Source organism: Schistocerca cancellata, chromosome 1 (assembly GCF_023864275.1).
Source record: "Schistocerca cancellata isolate TAMUIC-IGC-003103 chromosome 1, iqSchCanc2.1, whole genome shotgun sequence".
NCBI lineage: Eukaryota > Metazoa > Arthropoda > Insecta > Orthoptera > Acrididae > Schistocerca > Schistocerca cancellata.
The window spans coordinates 932,431,748-932,455,911 of NC_064626.1; positions in this window are offsets into that span (position 1 = coordinate 932,431,748).

Genomic DNA, 24,164 nt, shown 5'->3' on the forward strand with positions numbered 1-24,164 from the left:
TTTCCAACTTTTGGACAATTACGTAATAATGAAATGTTTGGCTGTAGTATATAGTAAATAGAACGATGAAAAAGTCAGTATTAATTCATTTGCTGAAAATAAATTCGATCATTAAAAAAAAATTGGTAGTAATACTTTACGTCACTGTCAAAGCACAGTTTCTAATTTATAGCTTGTGACATAATTTATAACTTTTATTACAATGAAACGGCAACGGCCTTGCCGCAGTGGATACACCGGTTCCCGTCAGCTCACCGAAGTTAAGCGCTGTCGAGTGTGGTCGGCACTTGGCTGGGTCACCATCCAGGCCGCCATGTGCTGTTGCCATTTTTCGGGGTGCACTCAGCCTCGTGACGCCAATTGAGGAGCTACTCGACCGAATAGTAGCGGCTTCGGTGAAGAATACCATAATAACGGCCGGGAGAGCGGTGTGCTGACCACACGCCCCTCCTATTCGCGTCCTCCACTGCGGATGGCGCGGCGGTCGGATGGCCCCGATGGGCCACTTGTGGCCTGTAGACGGAGTGTTTTTTTTTTTTTTTATTACAAAGGAATATCAGAGTAACTGCTAGGTAAATTACAGTCCTTACCAATGAGTAATTTCAAACAATCTTTCTGCTTGCTGCAATTATGACAGTCAGTATTACGGTGAGTAATGTAACAAAAAGTTTCTGACAACAGTCATTGTACAATAATACTTTAAATGATCTTTGAAAATTAATATAATATCTTGTATGTGTTTGCTATTTGATTATTTTCTGACTACAGTGACATGTGTGATGTGAAGTACTTAAAAGTGTGCGTTAGGTATTGTTCCTGCATCATGACGCAAATAACTATTCGTACGTAAGATTACTTATGAGTATAAAGTTCAATTCCAATTTAATTATTATTGTTTCTGTGAGGAACTCCCGAGCGTTGGTTATTTTCATTAATGACATACTTTGAAAACCTTTTTTTCCAAATTATCCACTAACTACTGATAATTACAGATTAGTTTACGTAAAAAGGTATATAAAGTTAACCGAACTTCGTTTGTAATCGTCATTGCTAAAGTACTGAGCAGTGGGGATTCGGTTATAACTTCAACTACTTCCCTCGGTTTTGCATTATTCTTCGGAGTAGATGCCTTTTCCCACAGATTAGGGACTTTACGTACACGGTCATATAGAAAAGCCCAATTAGCCGGAAGGGTAGGTGGGTTATAAGCTGACCAACATGTTTAATCTAGTTCATGTTTTCATAAATATGTACACCAATCTGGAACATTCTACCCTGTTTACTAACTCCTGCGTCTCTCTTCCTACGCCTTCAAATGGATGTGGTGTGGAGGATACATTTAGCCAGCAGACCGCTCTACCGACAGTTGTCACCTTTCCAGACTTTAGTGACGCTGCTTCTCACTCAAGCTGCTCATCAGGCGGCTTCAGGAGCCTTAGTGACAATTCTAATCTTTCAAAAAAGGAAAAAAAATTGGTGGCAATACTGGGAATTCAACCGGACACCCTTCACAGCAGTCAGATACGTTGACCACACTGACAAATATCAAACGAGCTGAGAAATTACGTAGCTGGCCTGTCATCGGCGGAATACAATAAAGTCTTAACATGGTTCACGCTGAAGTTCAGTGACGTAGCACGTGGCTGTCGTCAAGAGAAGCCAAATCCAGATAACTCTTATATAAACAGCCACGAGCCATTGTTAACATCACTAACTTGACTTGGTATTTTAAGGGCAAAGAATCGCACTTGCAAGACGTCAGCCCCAGGAATTGATCCCGCGCAAAAGTTCGGGCTGTAATTCAGACAACACGCTGTTACGCTCCTCAGCTTTTAAATTTCTCGCGCAGCAGTCGTTTGTCACTCGCTCTGACCCAGTATAACCACCTAATGCCCGAACACGAATAATGGCTTGAAGTTTCGCAAGGGATCGACTGATGGAGCTGATATCCTGCAAGTGCACTGTTTGCTTCTTAAAATATGAGGTCAAGTTGATGATGCTCCCTTATGAGTCGTAGTAATGAAAGCGAATTTGCAACTACCCAGAGGCACATTTGCCCCAGACTTACTCGTCAAGGAATTACGTCCGCCCGTCTTTAGTACAGGAATGGGCTGCGAAGTCTTCACCAAATCCTAAAATAGACAACACTGCATTACAGCATTTCCTGAAAGCAGATTGGTTTTAGTCATGGTTCCAATACGCCATATCATTCCTCACTCTTCAGGCTACAAAACCGTGTTTTTCAACTTAATGTACGTTCAATGCGTCAAGTCTTACGACGGCTTACCGGGTGGGTCTGTACGCCTGCATGGTACTACTCTACTGGCCGACGTCGGAGCCAGCGTCTTGCTGTATCAGTTACGTGCCCGTCATCGACGCACTGATCCCCATGGAGTACATCCTTCACTATGCCAAAAAGATGGCTGTCGGAAGATTTGAGACCCAGGCTGTAGGGTGTATGAGAAAGAACAGTCCATTAAAGTTTTGTGAGCTCCTCTCATGTGGGCAGTCTTGCCTTGTCATAGAGAAACAGAAATCCGTTCGCGTTTTTGTGGCGACGAATTCGCTGAAGCCGTTTCTTCAGTCTCCTGACGGTAGCACAACAGACTTCAGAGCTGATCGTTGCATCATCATGGAGGAGGTCACACAGAATTTTTCTTTGGAGTAGAGATGGTGTAGCGACACTCCATAGATTGCCGTTTTGTTTCCGACGCGATGTGTTGAATTGAAATGTCGTGTGACTTGGGCCTTCCATCGAGCAGATCGGTCGCCTGGTGCAAGTCTTTATAGTTGACGCTGTAAGTAGGCTGTTTAGGTTTTTATGTTGGTAACGCCACGTAGCGCTCTGTATGAAAATCACTGACTGTCCTGTGTGCAGTCTGTGGCTGGTTAGCATTGTTGGAATATTCGCTATTGTAGTGTTGGGCAGTTGGGGGTGAGCCGCCAGCAGTGGTGGATGTGGGGAGAGAGATGGCGGAGTTTTGAGAGCGGATGATCTGGTCATGTGTCCATCAGAGATAGTAAATTTGTAAGACTGGATGTCATGAAATTATATATTATTATTATTATAACGATTGTTCCCCTTTAGGAGAGCGATTGAACTTGAATTCATAATTTCATCTTCGGATGTTTTTCTTCTTTGCTTCCCAAAACCTCCTCATCCTCTCAGAATGCTCCTTCTTCCGTTCCTCTGTCCATTTTTTACCAGGCTGACGCGATGTTCTTTCCCCAAACTTCACACTTGCGATTTTATGCCGGCACTCGGTGCGATCTTCGAGATTTTTTATGTTGATCTGCTGTAGATCCCTCTGGACTTCTTTCAGCCATTCTGTGCCACATTTACTCCTTGTTATAATATTGAATAATTATATATATATATATATATATATATATATATATATATATATATATATATATATATAATGACTTTTGAGCACTATTAAGGTAAATACATTGTTTGTTCTCTATCAAAATCTTTCATTTTCTAACTATGCCTATCAGTAGTTAGTGCCTCCAGTAGTTAGAATCTTTTATTTAGCTGGCAGTGTGAGCGCTCGCTGTATTGCAGTAGTTCGAGCAAAGAAGATTTTTGTGAGGTAAGTGATTCATGAAAGGTATAGGTTATTGTTGTCAGGGCCATTCTTTTGTAGGAATTATTGGAAGTCAGACTGCGTTGCGCTAAAAATATTGTCTCAGTTTAGTGATGATCAGAATAAGTAAAGAGCGAAATGTCTGAGTACGTTCAGTGTTGCTCAGCTGTTTGAAAATCAAATAATGTAAGAGGTTAATCAGCACAGTAATTCAATAATTTTTCTAAGGGGACGTTTCATATAGAGACCCTGCCAGGATACCTCACTGGAATCTTCTGATTTTTTTTCTTGTAGTTTGAGTAATTAGTGTAGTTATTGTTTATTGCTAGCGTGTAATTCTAGAGAGAATTCTCTTTGTAGTTGTAGTTTTTCATTGTTGCAGTGTGAAACAGTTGTGGTATGCATGTAGATTTGCTCCAAGTATTTCGCAGCCGCGCTTCCAATTAATTGGATATTATTTTCAGTGCTATTTTAATGTGTTTTCTCTTTTTGCTCTTCAAATTGTGCATTTCTGTGTTATCGTGTGAAATATTGTGAGAATTATGGCGTGTGAAAAACGCAACACTAGGCTGCAAATTAAGATGAGAAATGACAGTGAAGACGAGAGTAGTGTGTTAACGCCACCGTGTAATGAATTAACAAATATTCAGAATAGTAATTTGGTAACTGTGCATAGGGAAATGGACCACACAATAAATAATGGTGTAGACGGTGAAACAATTAGTGAACAGGGAAGGATTATCGATCGATCGGTCGGCAACAACTCGCCTCAGGAATCCGAAATGACAGAACACAATTTTGCAAATACTGTAGATTCAGGTTTTGGGTCATCACCGTTTTCTCAAATAAGTCAAGACACATTTTCTGCTTGTCAAAATGTGAATGTTGCCGGTGCAAATGCTCTGCCGAAAAGCATAGAGGAACAGATTCCAGACACTAATACATTATTATTGCAATTAATACAACAAATGAAACAAAATCAGAGACAAACACAGCAACCGTTAGACACAATGGAACAAAATCAGAGACAAAGACAGCAACAGCTTCAAAAGTTAGACTCAATGGAAGAAACGCTTTGAACAAACAAGTGAAGGTTTAACTGCTGAGTTACTTAAAATCGAATCGAAATGTCAAAAAGTCTGTAATGACGTAAAAACACAAATTTGAGCATTTTCAACCTATTTTTTCGCGTCATGAAAATTCATTACAGAATCACGAAGCAGCCACAAAAGAACTGCAAACAATTGTTATTGATAATCACGATACCTTACAAGCTAAAATTGACTCAGTTGCATATACCGATTCGGTTACGCAACTTGCAAAAACTCAGGAAAACGTAAAGGACACAGTAGATACGATTTCAACACAAATGGACACTGAAACTTGATTTAAAAAAACACACTGAGGAAATCAGTTCACTATCGATGAAAGTAGCCGAACTTTCGGATAAGTTCACTAACTTATCTACAAAGGTAGATGAGGATCTGAATGACAGAAGACCCGTAGCCTTCACTGATACAGAAGAGTATGAACAAATTAGAAAACTCAAACAAAATCAAAATGAAATCAATACACAGTACAAAAGAGAAATCCGGGAAGTACAAGATCAGTTGACACAGGTAATACATGAATTACATATTTCAGAGGACACTCGCGCTCCAATACGGGAAGACGGACATAGAAACACAACAGCCACAAAATAATAACACAGGGCACTTCGGAAATTATGAATGAAATTGGCTAGGTACACCGAATTTTGAGATGGAACCGCCGAAACGAAGTAACAATGACCGATATGCGACTCGCCGACACGATGACTTTGACTATAAGCTGTTCATTACTACACGTAAATTCAAAACATTTAAGAATTCTGGCAACGACATTCATCCACAAGCGTAGCTTCATCAATTCTCTCATTGTTTTTCTCCCAATTAGTCATTAGAGCATAGATTGGAATTTATGTATGGCTACTTAGAGAATGAACCATCTGTAAGAATGCGATCGGTCATTAACGATTGTCACAGTCAAGGAGAATATTATCATGCCTTCCTCTCAGCATATTGGTCTCAAGCTACTCAAGATCGCGTAAAACATTGCATCATGATGATGAAACGCTTTGAACAATCTGAATTTTCCAGTCTTGTGAAATATTTTGAAGACATGTTGCACAAGAATCAGTACCTGTCAAACCCATACAGCCCCTCAGAAGTCATCCGCATTTGCTTAATCAAATTGCCTAAACATTTACAACATATTATTTTGGCAGGACGTTGCAAAGACGACATTGAAGCTTTTCAGGGTCTGTTACAAGAATTGTCTCTTAACGGTAAGCAATTCTGCACGGAACCCAGCCAGCACACACCTTTCAGTACCCCAAATTGTGGACGAGTGTGTCACTGCCAACAGAGAAGTCCCGTTGGCCAGCGAGGTATTTGGCTGTGCTCCGTCGATCAGCTCGAATGAGAGTGTCCGCACGTTCCAGCATTGCAGGAGTCACAGCTGTGTGAAGCCGGCCACTACGCGGGGGACTGGACAGGTTTGCGTTGCGGCGATACAGGCGTGCCCAACGACTCACCATACTTTCGGTCACTGTCAGGTCTCCATAGACATTCTACAAACACCTATGAAAAATTTGTCGCATTTCTTACTGAACGTCAATAGTATTATCCCTTGTTTCGCCTTCCTTTAAATTGCTCCAGAACTATGTCAGTACGCAACTGAATGATAATAGTGTGTGGTCACCACAGGTTTTGTAGTAAAGAAAACATCAATATTTATCGTCCATAACGCAGTTTACACTGCATGCATTAATAAACGTATTTATATATGGGCACTGCTGCAATACTGCTCGGAAATGCCGAGCAAGGCGCAACTGACGTATGTCTTACCAGTAAACTATGTCCCCACTTTTTTTTTCTTATAGACTCTCAGGTAGCGAAAATTCACGTAGAAATCTCGTGTAATAAGGCAGCGATAAGGATAACTACTCTGTATGTTTCAAATGGTTCAAATGGCTCCGAGCACTATGGGACTTAACATCTGAGGTGATCAGTCCCCTAGAACTTTGAACTACTTAAACCTAACTAACCTAAGGACATCACACACATCCATGCCCGAGGACGATTCGAACCTGCTACCGTAGCAGTCGCGCCGTTCCGGATTGAAGCGCCTAGAACTGCTCAGCCACCGCGGCCGGCCTCTGTATGTTTATTAGTATAAGTATATCTAGCACGAAAGTGCTTATCGTCGTAGCGTACAACGAAAATTTCAAGTTGTGTCTCACGGACAGTTGTTAAATTCGTCGGAAAAAGGCATTTGTTGATGGAATGGATACTGTTCGTATAATCATACCGGGAAAGGAGGGCCAACTGGTAACGTTCAGAATTTATGACGTAAATGAGCCATGTTTACATTCGAGTGCACTCACCATCAGTACTGTTTCTTCGTTGAACACTTTTGGATAAACGCCAGCATCGCTCCTCGTAAGATTGCAGCCAACGTCTTTCCACATCCTTGTCATCGCCAGTAATTGCACGTTATTGCACAAGAAAGCGTAAAACAGAGCTATTCTAAACCTATGTCTCAGTTATTTCTTTTTTCTTTTCTTTACGTAATAGAAAGACGTTCTGATAAGAACTAATGCTGTAATAAGACACGTATTACAGGCACTGATGAGCCAAAACATTATGACCACCAGCTTATTGACGTGGTGCTCCACTTTTTGAACGAGATTGTCAGTTCTGCAAGACACGGATAAAACAAGTCCTTGGTAGGTTGTAGGAAGTATATGGCACGAGATGTTTAAGCAGAGGTCACACTGTTCCTGTGATTCTGGTTGTATATGGGGACAGGGCTGTCCCCTGATAGCATCCCATGTATCTGTTCCACTGAATGCATATTATGCAGGTTTATAGACCAAGATATCAACGTGAATTTACTAGCATGCTCCTCAAGCCACTGAAGCACAATTATGATCATGTGAAGTTATCACTTATTCTGCAGGAAGATATCATCGGCGTGCACTGGTGACAGTGGTCCCTCTAGGCATGTAATGCTCCAAAATGACGCCTTTTTCGTCCCAAAAGAGAGTCAGCATAACCTTCCCTGCTGATGGATCTGTTCAAAACTTCTTTAGTGTTGGTGATGAGGAACGGATCCATTGCTTGCTCGCTCTCTTCGTTTCCGGTTGGTGGAAATGAATCCAGGTTTCGTCCCCAGTAACGATTCTTGCAAGGAACCCATCACCTTCTCGTTCAAATCGCCGAAGAAGTTCTTCACAAGCATCAACACGTTGTTCTCTCATTTCAGGAGTCAGCTGCCGTGGCACCCATCTTGCAGACACTGTGTGAACTGGAGCACATCATGCACAATTTGGTGTGCAGACCCATGACTAATCTGTAAACAATCTGCAATGTCATTCAGTGTCACTCGGCCGTTTTCCTTCACTATGGCTTCAACAGCTGCAATGTTCTGTGGAGTCACAACTCGTTGTGCCTGACCTGCACGAGGAGCATCTCCACTGAAGTCACACCATTTGCGAACTTCCTACTCCGCTCCTAGACTTGCTGCTGTGACAAACATGTATAACCGTACTGAACCTTCCTTCGTCGATGAATTTCAATAGGTTTCACACATACACTACGCAAAAACCGTATAACAGGACGCTGTTCTTTCCTGGTGCAAGTCGCAAGTACGGCGGCTATCTTTATACGGACACTGCGACGTTATGTGTGCATCTGCACTATGCTGCCACCTACAGGCCATTTGCCCGCTGTTTGTAGCACGATTACCAACTTACAGGATAACGGCGCGAAATTTCGATTTGTTATTACAGATTAAAGGTTTTCATTTGACTCATCCTCGTATCACCAGATTTCGCCATTTCCGGCCCATATCGTCGACGCTCCACTTATATACGTAATAGGTTGGTGTATAATTTCGTAGCGCTTTTGTTTTGCATGTTGGTATTCCGGTTGCTATAGGTTTATTTATCGACTGTCATTTTTTATTTGTATTTTACTGTTGCTGTATGAGTTTACATATTGTCATTAGTGAATGGAGTTGTGGAAACCAGAAAATGGAGTGCCAAGTGGAGAAATCGGAACATTTCCGACACGTTCTTCTGTTTGAATTCAATAGAGGGGTGACACCAGCAGAGGCAGCCAGAAACATTTGCGCCGTGTACGGGAATGATACCAATGGACAGAGCACGGCAAGAAAATTGTTTTCTCGTTTTAAAGAGGTTCGTTTTGACTTTAATGCCTCTCCATGTCAGTGTACTCGGGAACTGGCAGGTGTGATGAACTGTGATCGTTTCAACATCGCGCGACATTTGCATGCAAAGGGGGAGGTTCAAAAACCGGGTTATCGGTATAGGGTGCTCTGTAACTTGGGTGGTTTTCGCCAGCCAATAGTGAGAAAGACTGCGAGCTTCACCAAGTAACATTTACTTGTAGATTTTTACAGTTTTCAACCAACACTGCTCTGTGGGGGGGGGGGGGGTCAGGAAATCTCTCCCACTGTATGGCACAATATTGAAAAGGATCTATCAAAATCCTCACACGTAGGCACTGTCGAGAAACTGCGTATTCTACACAAAAATACAGTAAGAACTAACCAGAATGCTGGATTCTGTTTAAACAGAACTTAATATTGAGACGTCGTAACAAAAATTCACATGGGCGTCTGGGAAGCGAGATCTTGCTAGAGAAAAAAGACTTCCGTGAAGAATACTTCACCGTACTAAAAAGGAGAAGTGACCAGAAAGTAATAAAAGCAACAGTCACTGGAGAAACCGAACGTCGATAGCAGCCATTGCATGCACCATCAGTAATCGACTATTTAATCAAGTTAAATTAGCAGAAGGAATTCTCAAATATGTCATGGGACGGTTTCAGAGAAGAATGTCCGCGTGACAGTTGGTTGCCACGTCAGCTGAGGGACAAACACAAACATGAACTTTTTAAAATGTCAAAACCACGTTTAAGGCGTTTAGAAGTAGAAGCAGAAGACCACCGTAGGCTCATATCCTAGTCCCAAGTGAGTCACACCTTCCTGCTCCGATGAAAAAGCACCTGTAATAAAAGTTTCTTCCAAGATGGGTTCAAATGTTTCAAATGGCTCTGAGCACTATGGGACTTAACTTCTGAGGTCATCAGTCCCCTAGAACTTAGAACTACTTAAACCTAACTAACCCAAGGACATCACACACACCCATGCACGAGGCAGGATTCGAACCTGCGACCGTAGCGGTCGCACGGCTCCAGACTGTAGCGCCTAGAACCGCTCGGCCACACTGGCCGGCTCCAAGTTGGGATTAGAAACCTTTCCAAGAGATGAACCACGTAAGTAGGGTCTGGAGATATATTGTGTAGAGAAATGATGCTACTTGCTGTGTTATTTTCCCAATACAAAGTTTCTTTTTTAAAAGAATCCCTTCATTTTTTTTTATTTGCCTTCGTACTTCTGCATTTACAGCTTCCGTATATACTATGGGAACCACAGCAAATTTGCTTTCCACACATCAAATTTCCGTTTAAATTCTTGCATGCTTCGTGACCGGAGAGTGTAATATTAACCAAATAAATTGGACTTAACACTGATCAGATCATAGGCTATCGTAAGCACTCTCGGTATGCCTGTTGCGTCAGATTTGAGTAAGAATGCGAGATTTTGACGATCTCTTGTAACACTTTCAGTAGTAACTGCAGTTGGTGACTGCTGTTGTGATGGCCTTTTATAACCGTTAGATGAATAATCTTTACATAATCTCAGTATGAAAAATAATTTGCTATGATGGTACTGCAAAAATAATATATGTCTCTTAAGCGTCACAGTATCACGCCAATTTCCTCACTCACCTCCTGATGTAGTCTTTACCATGGTTGAAGCTGCCATTTCTGTGTTGAACAGTATCCCAAAAGCTGATAAGTAAAATAAGATTTATGTTTCCACAAACCCAGCTTTTGTGCTTCCTTCTGACACAATGTTGATCAATCGCTGAGTTCTTCAAATATCAGTATTTAACATTTTCGTTTATAATTTTGTGCGTGCTGTGAATACAGGCTACAGGTACTAAATAATTGGTGATAGTAAGTGGTGTGTCGCAGGTGAGTGGAAGACTCGCGTACTACTCACGGTTCTGCCAGAAATTTTTAATTTGATGGGGGCCTTGGACAGGCTGCACTCACTCCGTGAGGCCAACTGATGAGCTACTTGACTGAGTTGTAGAGGCTCCAGATCACGAAAATACAGTCAGCGGTCGGGAAAGCAGTGTGCTGACCCGACGCCCTTCCGCACCGCATCCAAGGACGTCACATGCGAGGGATGACACGGCTGTCGGTCGGTATCAATGGGCGTGCCAGAGCCGTAGACAGAGTTATGTTACTAGCTAGTGTAGTTATTCAGAAATTTCTCCGTATTGTTATTCCGTTTCATTTACTAGTTAGTAATTTTCGCCAAGATCGTGTTAACCGTTAAAGTGAGCCATTGTAGGGGTTGGACAGTGCTCCCCGCTTGGGTACACAAGAGAGGCGGTTTCAGCCACTAGCAGACGTCAGTTTCTAGCAACCCAATATGACTGAGCAGCTTCTCCAACGCTGTGAAACTAAACATAGTTACGTTAACTGTAAAAAGTGGTACATTTCTGGAGAGTCGACCGGTTTTTTTTTTTTTTTTTTTTTTTTTTTTTTTTTGAGTGAAGTGGTAATGAATGGTACCAAATACTAGCAGTCGGTGTCAGTTTGGTGGCTGATCTTCAATAGGCAACGGCCCTCTTCCGCTGTTCTTACACTGACGAGCCAAAACAATATGATCACCTGCTTAACAGCTCATTGGACCACCTTTGGAACGCATTACGTCACCGATTCTGCGCGTTAGGTATTCGACAGTTTGTTGGTAGGTTTGTGCAGGAATGTCACATCAGATGTCAAAGCACAAGCCATGAAATTTCCTTCAAGAGTGGGCCGCTGATTCGTGTACGCGTCGATAGCGCCTGATAGCGACCCAAATGAACTCCACTATACACCCATCAAGTGAATTTCGTGGCCAAGACATCAACTTGAGTACACTATCATGCTCGTCAAACCACTGTAGCACGGTTCTGGCTTTGAGACACGGACAACTATCCTGCTGGAAGATGACATCGCCGGAGGGGAAGACATCAGGAAAAGGGATGCAGGTGGTCCGCATCTGTCAGCGTGTCTTCGATTCCTACCACAGGTCCCATGTAAGCGCGGCAGAATGTCTCCCGCAGCATAATACTGCTCCCAGCACCCAGTATCGTTGGCGCGGATCACCTTTCGAACCGTCCGCCCCCGGTAGCTGAGTGGTCAGCGCGACAGAATGTTACTCCTAAGGGTCCGGGTTCGATTTCCGGCGGGGTCGGAGATTTTCTCCGCTCAGGGACTGGGTGTTGTGTTGTCCTAATCCTCATCATTTCATCTCCATCGACGTGCAAGTCGCCGAAGTGGCGTCAAATCGAGAGACTTGCACCCAGCGAACGGTCTACCCGACGGGAGGCCGTAGCCGCACGACATTTACATTTAACTTTTCGAACCGCGGTTCGAATAGATGACGACGTTTGTGGAGACGACCATCGACCTGGTGTAGCAAAAACGTGATTAATCTGACGAGGCGACACGTTTCCATTGATCCATGATCCAATCTCGACGATCCTGTGGCCACTGCAACCGTAACTATGTCGTTGGGCCCACATGTGAACACGCACGCATCGTCTGCTGCGGAGCCCCATGTCCACCAATGAACGATGAACGAAGTGCTCCGAAACACTTATGCGTGCACCAGCACTGTGTTCTTTGGGCAGAGACGCCTCAGATCGCCACTTACCCTCCTTTACAAAGCAGGCAAGTCTCCAAATCCCACGTTCTGTGAACGTAAAACCAATTATCATCCAGTATAGTTTCACTGTCGTTATACCACTTTACGTAAAGGCTCACTGCTGTAGCACATGAAGTTTCGAGCAGTTACTCCTTTTCCGAGGTACTCGTTCACAGGCTCTGGGTAATAATAATCTGCCCTTTGACAAAGTCGCTTATATCAGTAGATTTTCCCATCTCGTCGCTAGAATGATTCCCCATCCGTCTTTGATCCACTTATATGCTTTCCTTACACTACCACATTCCCACAACACCAATAGGCGACATCCTGCGTCGTGATGGGCAGTTGTCATAATGTTTTTACTTATCACTTCAGCCCTCAGGTTGCATGGACCAGCAGCTCAGGAGCCGTGTTACCGTACCTGATCTGAGTGCCTAAGGCCTCGGAGGTTCAGGCAATGTCGAGTGAAACAGGTTAAAATCCTGTTACTCTACAGTCATAATAATTATTATTAGATAAATCGGGATTACGATTAAAAATCGCTATTAAGACGGTCTCCGAACCACAGACGCCTCTATGTCGCCTCTAAGGCAGTTTTCAAAGCTCTGCTGCCGTGAACGACCACGAGACACAATATCTCCTTGGATAACGCAGGAGATACACAATTTAGTTGGGCAAGATAGAAAAAATTAATATGTAATAGTTGCAGCACGCAAAACCGAATACAGAAGCCTATAAAAGAGACTGACAGAAAGTGCAAAATGGCTAAGCAGTAATGGCTAATGGAAAAACGCAAGGCTGTAGATGCGTAAATAACTAGGGGAAAAAATAGACGTCGCCTATGGGATAACTAAAGAGACTTTTGAAAAAAAAGAGAAGCAGGTGTGTTATTATTAGAAGGTACGATGACAAGTCAGTACAAAGCAACGGAGACAAACTTAAAGGTAGAAGGAACATATGAAGGGTCTACAAAAGGAAAATCGATGTGAGAGTGAAGTTAAAGAAGGAGAACAGGAGGCAGGTGACGATGGATGGGAGATATGAATCAGCGAGAGGAATTTGACAGAGCTCTGAAAGACCTAATTGGAATCAAGGCCCCTGGAATAAACGACATTCTCTCGGAATTATCGAGATCCTTGAGAGAACCAGCCGTGACAAAACCGGTTTGCAAGACATGTGAGACAGGAGAAAAACCTTCAGATGTAAAGAAGAAAGTAATACTTTCAAAGCAGTTGCTGACAAGCCTGAAAATTATCGAACTATAATTAGTATTCAAGGTTGCAAAACACTGACACAAATTATTTACAAAACAATGGAAACTTCGCATTAACCTACCTTGAGAAACATCAGTTAGGCTTCCAGAAAAGCATAGGAAGAAGCGTGGCATTTCTGTCACTTAGAGTTATGTTTGGCAACAGACACATCAGAGTTTATCGCCTAAGAGGAATCCTTTGATTGTTTTGATGAGGTTACACTCTTTGAAATTCTTAAAATAGCAGGGATAAAATACAGGGAGCGAAAGATTACTTACGCCTTGGAAGGATCGAGACTTCAGTTACGACACTGGAAGGAAACGGAAGCAAACCAGTAGTTGAGAGGGGAAGGAGGCGCAGTAATAGAGGCAAGTGGGGCTAAAAACTGTAGAGCGAGAACAAGACATGACTAAAGTAAACAATTAAAATGGATGGAGGTTGCGGTAGTTATGAACAAATGCTGAACCTTGCACAGTATAGGCAAGGGTGGAGAGTTGCATGAAAAAAGTTTCCGGACTGAAGATCACAATATCAACTCGGTTTATTGATATGTGATTTTTCTTTATTGACCTAACGTTGTCTGCCAGTCACTTAATCAACTATAATACTTGTTTCCGCTGATATTTCATGTTTGTTGTGAGTACTGCACATATTTCTTAGGGAAGAAAGATCTGCGTTTTTTCACTGGAAAAGTGTGCTGCCGATAAGGTCTCAGGCTTTCGTTTTTCGGAAGAAGACACAGAGTGAATCTTCTTAGGAGAGGCTAGCCTCCCCAAGGAGGTGGGCAGTTTTCGTGGAAGTTGGGCTGCGGTCTACTACTCGTTATTGTGGGCAGAGGCGGCACCGATCATTGCTGAACCCAGACCATCCCAAACTGCCACTGTTGTCCCCAGAGGAATATTTGAGAGCAAGAATTCTTGCTTCTCCTGCAAGAATATCAAAGGACGAGATGTCACGGCGCCGCCTGGCCAGCGTGAGAAATTCGGTTTGCTCCAAAAACTTTGGTGTAAGCAAACGAATGTGTCGCCACTGCTGCTCTACTCGGCGCAAAGAAGCTGACAAATCAAGGAGGGGCTGCTCCAGGCTAAAATCTCATGTTTATTAAAATGCATTTTGCATGTCATGAGAGGGAAGTTTCCAGTGTATTCCCCTGTTTCTTTTTTCCCCCTTTTTTCGTGAAATAAGCGATATTCTCATACTTAGCATTGGCAATAGCATTGAGTCCCCCCCTCCGTGTAGAGTTCTTTAGTAACTGTAGGAAGCTGATGAGAGAGTACTAAGATTAGTGGCTCCTCAGCTACCCGCTGCTTTCTGATGCTAAGAAGTGAAACTTGACTGATTTTGGAGAAATGTGAGTGTCCCAATCTGAATCAGCGCAATGCACATTCTTGTTGTTGTAGTTGTCTTCAGTCCTGAGACTGGTTTGATGCAGCTCTCCATGCTACTCTATCCTGTGCACGCTTCTTCATCTCTCAGTACTTACTGCAACCTACATCCTTCTGAATCTGCTTAGCATATTCGTCTCTTGTTTGTATTCAATTTTGCATGCTTCATTTACTGTATTTTTATATTTTCTCCTTTCATCAACTAAATTCAACATATCTTCCGTTATCCAAGGATTTCTACTAGCCCTCGTCTTTTTACCTACTTGATCCGCTGCTGCCTTCACTACTTCATCCCTCAGAGCTACCCATTCTTCTTCTACTGTATTTCTTTCCCCCATTCCTGTCAATTGTTCCCTTATGCTCTCCCTGAAACTCTGTACAACCTCTGGTTTAGTCAGTTTATCCAGGTCCCATCTCCTTAAGTTCCCACATCCTTAGCTGCTCGCTACTTAACTGTTCTGGTACACATCCATGAGTTACCGATTTGACGTTTCATTCGTGATTTTATCTCATTAACTCTGAAATCACGAGCTGCCTAAATAAGAATATCTTGTTGAGTTTCCACCCGGCAGTCTTCCACACAGTTTGGTGCTTTCCCACGTTGTTAACGTCATTTTTTGTCACTTCAATAGAGATTTTAAAGGATGTTCCTCTCTGTCAAGGGCTGTGAATTGTGCCCATCAATTAGGGTAAATAAAAGTATCTTATAAACAGATTTTATTTAACTCTCAAGATCCTTTAATTGTCCTACTACTTTTCCATGGTTATGCGACCCATTAATTACAAATATAACCTGTGATGGTGTAATCGTTGTGTGCTGTGGCCAAACTGAGCGGGCAGTTACCTATTATTCATTGAAGGTAACGAGAATTGCACTCCCTAACCTTATATTATTATGTATTTGTTTGTTGACTATGGAGTAATGTGTAGGTATAACCCCGCGGTTATAGCTTTGGTGTGTGTTGTTTCACAACAATTTGGATAATGACCTTTCAGTGTTCAGATGTAATAAGCAACAACATTTTTAGCTACATATTTAGGCAAGTGTAAGACGCAATGACCCCCCCCCCCTCCCCAATCAAAGGAACAAACACGCAACTTTCATAGTAACAGCACTCTCTACATTTTTTCAATTTTTGTCTTATTTGCTAAATGTGTGATCCTCTTTTTACGCGTATTTATGGATTCCTATGAAACACTTCTCTTTTTTATAGACTCTGTAGCCGATTCTTATTTAGGAATAGCTGTGCAGACCTCACCTTTCCTAAATTTTAATCTATTTTGGCCACCATCAGTGTTACCAAGAGTGAGGCCAAGGCTAGTTAAGCTTATAGAAGGATAGGAATCTGATACTTTAGGTAATGGCCACGGGAGCGAGCTGTGATAATAGGAATCTCATTTTTAGTCACGCCAGAGGACGCAGGCGCCGTTTCCATAATACGCCGGTGGTAATCTGTAACTCTACGTATTTAGTGACCAATATAACTGTGAACGTTATCAGTTCCAGAAACTCCGATAGGGGACGACAACCACACCACTAGTGGTCCAAGGAAGCAGACGTTCGCGACTTTTCTTTGTGGTCTCTCCGTCACAGTCAGGGACATGCTAACTAATAGCATTTACAGATTCGTCAGTTGCCTGAGGAAGAAATGGTACGTGTTTTTCCTAAGAAAGCCATTCACTGCGGAGACAAGTCATTGTGGAATGCCAGCTACCGATTTCGTACAAAGAACTGAACTTCAGCCAACTTTGGTCGATACAAATGGCAAGAGTATTAAAGAAGTTAGAAAAAAGTTTAGGTTCGTTATAAGTCGAATTAAATGTACTTCGTGCGTGAATGCCCACGCATGTGCGTGTATATGCAGATGTGTGTGTGTGTGTGTGTGTGTGTGTGTGTGTGTGTGTGTGCGTGTGTAATGTGCGTGTTTGTGCCTGCATGTAGCGCGTAAATCAGTTTCTTCATCACTTCTCGACTGCTGTAAAAACTGAAGGTGTTACGGAACTTGTTTTCCGCCTCGTAACACCTTTGCGTCATTACAGTCATTAATCCCAGGGCTACTAAGTGTTCTCACAAACAGTAAACATAAAGTGAAATATAAATATGATTAAACGTGTAGTTATCGCGTGCTAGCTGTAATTTGTTGCTGCTTTAATTAACACAACCACGGTTGCATTTACCGACTATAAAATTAATGTACGTACTGAGAAGGACTCACAAAATAGCGTCTTTAAGAAGTTACGGGAATCCATGAACTGAAATCATGATTCTTTGAATTCTGTAGTCGGGGACGTCCAATGTTTCTCAGGTGGTTAACGGTAAGAAAACCTTTAGCTAGTAGATATACAACGAGCAACATTCCGCGCGTGTTCTTCTTTTAGTCTTCAGTAGTATACTGCAGGCGTATAGAATTTAATCATTAGAGTCACACGTCAAACGGTCGACATTTACTTTTCAAGAACCACACTTTGCTCCACTAAGAAATTGTAGTGAAATAATGAGTAATAATATGCAGGGGATGAAGTTCACAATGGTCACCTTCTCCTTCTTGTAAGTGACATGTATGTAGATGTGGAAAGCACATATTCCGAGGGCCATCACGAACTCACCTTTTGCAAATGTACTGAACATTTTTACCACTAATGTATCTTATCACGGACATTGTAAGACAGTCTATCTCTCTCTCTCTCTCTCTCTCTCTCTCTCTCTCTCTCTCTCACACACACACACACACACACACACACACACACATACACACACACACACACACACACACACACACACACACTCTCTCTCTCTCTCTCTCTCTCTTTGCATGTATCAGGCCAATATGCATTTAGTTTTATGCAAAGAAACTGAAACATCACGCTCGATTTAGAATTTATTTATTTGTCGTAGGGCAAAATAAAATCCACAAGTTAGTAAATACAGATATTGAAGAGAAAAAGAATTACAGACCAAAGATTTATTAAGAAAGATTTGAAATCATATTTTCAGCAAAAAATTAATACAATCCAGAAATTAGTTTTGACTCAGCATTCTACATTCGCAGATTTATAACAACGTTTGTTATGCAATTAACAGCTTCAGCTGTCTCTTCCTGGACATCATTCCATCTTCCAGATTATCTTAACTTGGAACGTTTCCGGAGAATGTGTTCCACGATTAGCTCTGCTGCTACCCAATCAAATTCAGGGCTACCGACGATGCCCCATCTGTTTAAGGTAGATCTAGTTCTAACGTGGCCTGTTCGGATCCGATTTAGGCAGCATGAAATCTTGTTGCCTAGTTTGGACCCTAGCGTTAATACAAGCGCCTTCGTAACCGTTACGAAGGAAACCTTGGTTAGACTTCTATCTCTCTTTCCATCTTCCTCCTGAAGACAGAGATCACGCTGCGACTGGGCATCGTCTTCCTACAAACGTGTACGGGACTTCAGGTGGGAGTGCGGAACTTCGTGCAATACGATGTGGATTGGAAGTATTTTTGGAAGTGTGCAACTGGGAAGCTTGTGCATTCTTGAATTGTGGCCTGTTGTCGTCTCAAATTTAGCAGAGAGACGTATGTAAAAGAAGGGAGCTAACGTTCCGGTTATAATGTGCACTGGTTCACTTAGATGGACATCTATTTTGTTGGTGTGCCTACCACTGTGCCATACTGATGGACAAAACTTTGCAGGCGCTGGGGATAGTGGAACGGTGCTTACGATATCTGTTACTTGCTGGTGCTGCACAGGGTAAGGATGAGGGGGGGGGGGGGAGGGGGGTGCTGCAACAGCAGACTGCAGGCAAGTTAATTCACATGGCGAACGCAGAGAACCTAACGCCCTTCAGGAACACAGAGATTTCCGAGAGGGATTTTGAGTATTAACCACCTTCGACCAACCTATTATCTGAGTTGGTGTTAAAATGACTTAGTAAGACATACATTTTTAACTAAGAAAACAGGTTTCTCGTCGTGCATCGATGAAAATAACCGGTAGACACAGAAAGACAAGCAAGTGGAGCTGGACCAAGAAGAGATGAACATGTAATGATGAGTGTAATGAAAATGAAATCGACATGGGCAGGCCATTTAGCCAGGTGAGTAGATATTGGCTGGACGAAGAAAATACTTTGTTGATTTTCAACAGGTAATAAAGACCGAGGAGATTGCCTAATGGATTCTGGGTAGTAGAAAACTCGAGCCACATAGATATGTAAAGTGAAAGACTGTAATTCATGAGGAAGAATGGAGGAGAATCTATCAAATGTGTGTGAATTCCTAAGGGACCAAACTGCTAAGGTCATCGGTCCCTAGTCTTACATACTACTTAAACGAACTTAGACTAACTTATGCTATGCCGGCCGGCGTGGCCGTACGGTTCTAGGCGCTTCAGTCTGGAACCGCATGACCGTTACGGTCGCAGGTTCGAATCCTGCCTCGGGCATGGATGTGTGTGATGTCCTTAGGTTGGTTAGGTTTAAGTAGTTCTAAGTTCTAGGGGACTGATGACCACCGATGTTAAGTCCCATAGTGCTCAGAGCCATTTGAACCATTTTAACTTATGCTAAGAACAACACAAACACCCAAGCCTGAGGGAGGACTCGAACCTCCCACGGGGGGAGCCGCACGAACCTTGGCAAGACGCCTCAGATACCGCGGCTGCACCACGCGGCGAGAATTTATCCAGCACTAGATGTCAAATGTCTGACGATTACCATCATCACCATTGACTTTTAATAACACATCTCCAACTGTGCTGAGGCAGCCGTTATATATATATATATATATATATATATATATATTTTTTTTTTTTACAGGAGGCACACTAGACGATGTGCTAGGTAGTGCTTGGAATTTTATGCAATGACTGTCTAAAAACATTTTGTTTTATGTTTCACCTAAAGCTGATAATACAGATGGCATGAAAGATAACTTTTATCCTGCAGGGCCTTTAATTGTCCTTAGATTTCAAAGAAACAAACTCATAATTATTTCCTGGCCAGATGCGTTTGGGTTCCTGAATAATTACTCATATGAGCACAGTTGGTAATGGGTAACGTACAGCTGCGGTTTTGTTAAACTGGCGTCTTTGAGTAGCACAAAAATAATATTCAAGTCTCTCAAATACTGCTATGGTTTTCAGTCCCACATTTGGACATTAATTACAAGATATAGCCCAAATGCACCGACAATGTTTCGTAGGTAGTTCTGGGTATTTACTATTTCGGGATAAGGAGCCAGTGGCAGCAGATGGCTCGTTACGGAGTGATTGTATATCTTTTAATTTTTACCGCTGTTTATCCTTGTATTCGTAGTGCACTGAAAGCATTACACTCACGGTACTTGCTGCTCACAATAGTGAGGCTGCTTTATTCTTTGCCCTCAAGCTCTTCGGTTCCATCTCGGACTTTTTTACGGTAGTCATAGTTGTGCTCAACGACGATACTCGTCAAACTATTTGGACAATTCGTGTTGACACACCAACAAACCAGGTAACTTCATTCACTGTGTGATCATGGGCACGTCCAAATAAGATAGCTCCCTTTTGCCATTACGTGACGGATCCGCTTAGACCCCTCTGCGCTGATACTGTATAATTGGTGGCACATACACATTGCCTTGAAACGTCAGCGGTGGTGGGTCACATGGCACTCTGGAAATGGTTCTCCACCATCTACATTGCTATAAAGCGATGTGTGTTTTTTTAATGGGGTGACTAATATATTGTCCAGTCAAGCTATACCCTGTCGTGGCCACTTATCGAAATATTGTGCCTCCCGTCTAAATTATAATTTCATTCTACTTTGCTCGTAACTTCGTGAGTAGCCTGGAGAAGTATTTCATATGTGGTTTTTATCACTGAAGTCTTTCCATGCAGCTGTTACTTGGTGTACGTTACATAATACGTAAATTAATTTTTATATACACATGTGTCTCTGCTGTTCAGTTTGATACCTAGTAAGTCCTAAAATCTTATGTCTCTCCCCGCTTCTTTCTGACAGTTTTTGGTAATGGTTATTCCGAGGTTCAGAGATCACATAAAATTGTACATCCCCTTGTTAATACAGTCAACTAAGGAAAATTAGGGGGCAAAGCGCGCAGTCGCAAATTTTTGCATAGTGCTGGGAGGATGAGTCATGAACAAGACACTAAAAATTCATCACCGGTAGGGTGTGAGAGTTGGGGTAGGAGACCTTTTTTGGTCTTCGTCGACTGGAGTGTAAAACTGGCTGCGTAACTCATTTGGAGGAGGGCAATGGCAAACCACCTCCAGAATGAAAATACTTCGTAAAGCACTGCGGTCTATGAAGCGTCCGTAGGGCTGTTGGTAGCTTTACGTACAACTATAAGTAGAGTTTCTGATCCCTAAAATATCTATACCATTTCTACTCGCAGTTTGTTCAGCTTTACGTCATATTCTCTGTCATAGTATATGGTCAACTCTTAGGTAAAGTTCGATATCGCAAAACAGGATGATTCCTTGATGATGTTACAAAATTTCATGGACGATGGAGAAGGGTAAATCTATCAATCTGAGATGAAGATCCACTATCAAATGTATCAAAGATTTTCGTCTATAGCTTTCGATTGACACATTCTCGCTTCTCTGTTGTCTATGAATATCTGTAACATCATCATGGAATGGCACTACACTGTCTAGTATCATTAATGTAACCACATGTCAAAAGACTAAATAACCACCTTCCGCAACGCAGATGCACAGCAAAAAAGACAGTGAGGTTCTGGAAGATAACGACGCGGATGTGGAGCCTGCCAACTCCAGTTTCACCGTCAGCTGCGCTAGGAATCTCGGTTGATGATCCACGGCACGAACACCCCGATAGAGGTGGTCGCTCAGATTCTCGACTGGGTTAAGATGCAGAGAAGTTGGTGGCCGGGGGAGTGCAGTAAACTCACCCTGGTGTTCTGCAAACCACGCACGGACAATACGAGCTGTGTGACAGACTGTATTATGCTGTTGCTACATGCCATTTTGCCAGAGAGAAAGATGGTTCAAATGGCTCTGAGCACTATGGGATTTAACATCTGGGGTCATCAGTCCCCTAGAACTTAGAACGACTTAAACCTAACTAACCTAAGGACACCACACACATCCATGCCCGAGGCAGGATTCGAACCTGCGACCGTAGCGGTCGCGCGGTTCCAGACTGAAGCGCCTAGAACCGCTCGGCCACACCGACCGCCTTGGAGAGAAAGAGCTGCATGTAAGCGTAGACATGGTCGTCAGGGGTAGATGCAGACCTGTGTTGCTCCTATGCGCCTTTCAACAGGACGAGATCACCCAGGAAACGCTGCAAAACATTTCCAAGAAATGCCACAAATACAGACCATAACGCTTGAAACGTCCCCTTATAAAAATTAATGAAGTACTGTGCTGGTAAACCCCTTTCGTTATTTGATTTTCAAACAGATGTCTTTACTTATTCTGATGATCACTAAACTGACACACAATATTTTTAGCGCAACGCAATCTGACTTTCAATAATCCCTACAAAAGAATGGCCCTGACTAACAATAACCTATACCTTTCATGAATCACATACCTCACAAAAATCTTCGTTACTCGAACTACTGCAGTACAGCGAGCGCCAATACTGCCAGCTAAATAAAGGATTCTAACTACTGAAGGCACTAACTGCTGATAGGCATAGTTAGCAAATGAAAGATTTTGATAGAGAACAAACGATGTATTTACCTTAATAGTGTTCAAAAGTCATAATATATATATCAGTTCATGACATTGAGTCTTAAAAATTTACTGTCTCTGATGGACACACGTCCAGATCATCCGCTCTCAAAACTCCGCCATCTCTCTCCCCACATCCACCACTGCTGGCGGCTCACTTCGAACTGCGCAACGCTACGCGCTGTTCACATCCAACTGCCCAACACTACAATAGCAAATTCGAACAATGCAAACCAGCCACAGACTGCACACAGCAGTCAGTGATTTTCACACAGAGCGCTACGTGACGTTACCAACATAAAAACCTAAACAGCCTACTTACACGCTCTCTCCTTCGGCCTGGAGGCTTCCCGCTTCCGATGACTGTTGTAAGGTGTTTGCCTTTTCTCCGATGAAGCATCTGAAAAGGCCACCTGTCGCCACTCAATGGACGATCAGTTGCGATGCTGGGTAGCAAATTCCAGCCTTCTTCACGGTCAACGTGGGTGCATGTACCAGGCGCCTGCTGCAGAGGCCCACAAGCAGCATCACTCGCTGAACGGTCGTTGAAGAGACCCTGTTGGTAGCTCCTTGTTTCACCTGTGCAGTCAACTGCTCAACCGTTGCACGTCTCTTCGCCAGTACACATCTCCGCAACATTCACCCCTGCGTCTACGGCGAGTGGTACAGCTCAATTGCCCCGGCACCGGTTTTGGATAGCACCGGGGCGGCATACTTGAATCACGGCGGCATGTATACAGTTCACAAACTTAATCATTTCGGAATTGCTTCCATCCTTGGATGATCATGTTCTTTTAGACGTCAGATAAATCTCTCCACCTCTGCATTACGAGAACGACTGCACTGTTTCTCGTGTCGCTCGTGACACGCTTTAAGTACCCTGTACTGCTAGAGTTGCCAACAGCCGATTGTGAGTGTTTATTGCACTTTGACGTCGAACAGAGGCTGTGGTCACATTAACGTGGCTGGAACGTGTGTGTCTGCTGCCGTAATAGCTCCTTCCGAATCGTGGTGCTATACCGGAATGAAATTTTCACTCGGCGGCGGAATATGAAATTTTCTAGCAGATAAAATTTTGTGTTAGCAGAAGATACAGCACCGTGTTACAAGTGGAGGACTAAATTCACGCGTTTTAGCTCACGCAGGCTGGCGTGAGGATGGAAGAACTAAACTGACGTGAGGTCTGGAACATCACAAGGAATGAGAATTCAGAAAGCGGACGTAATTAGTTTGATACTTAACTTTAATCCATTAATGATGAACGTCGCTCTTGACGGTACGTGATTCACGATATTATCTGTTCAGAATACATTCTTGAAGATATGAATTATAGTAACTGAATATGGCGCCTTGCTAGGTCGTGGCAAATGACGTAGCTGAAGGCTATGCTAAACTGTCGTCTCTGCA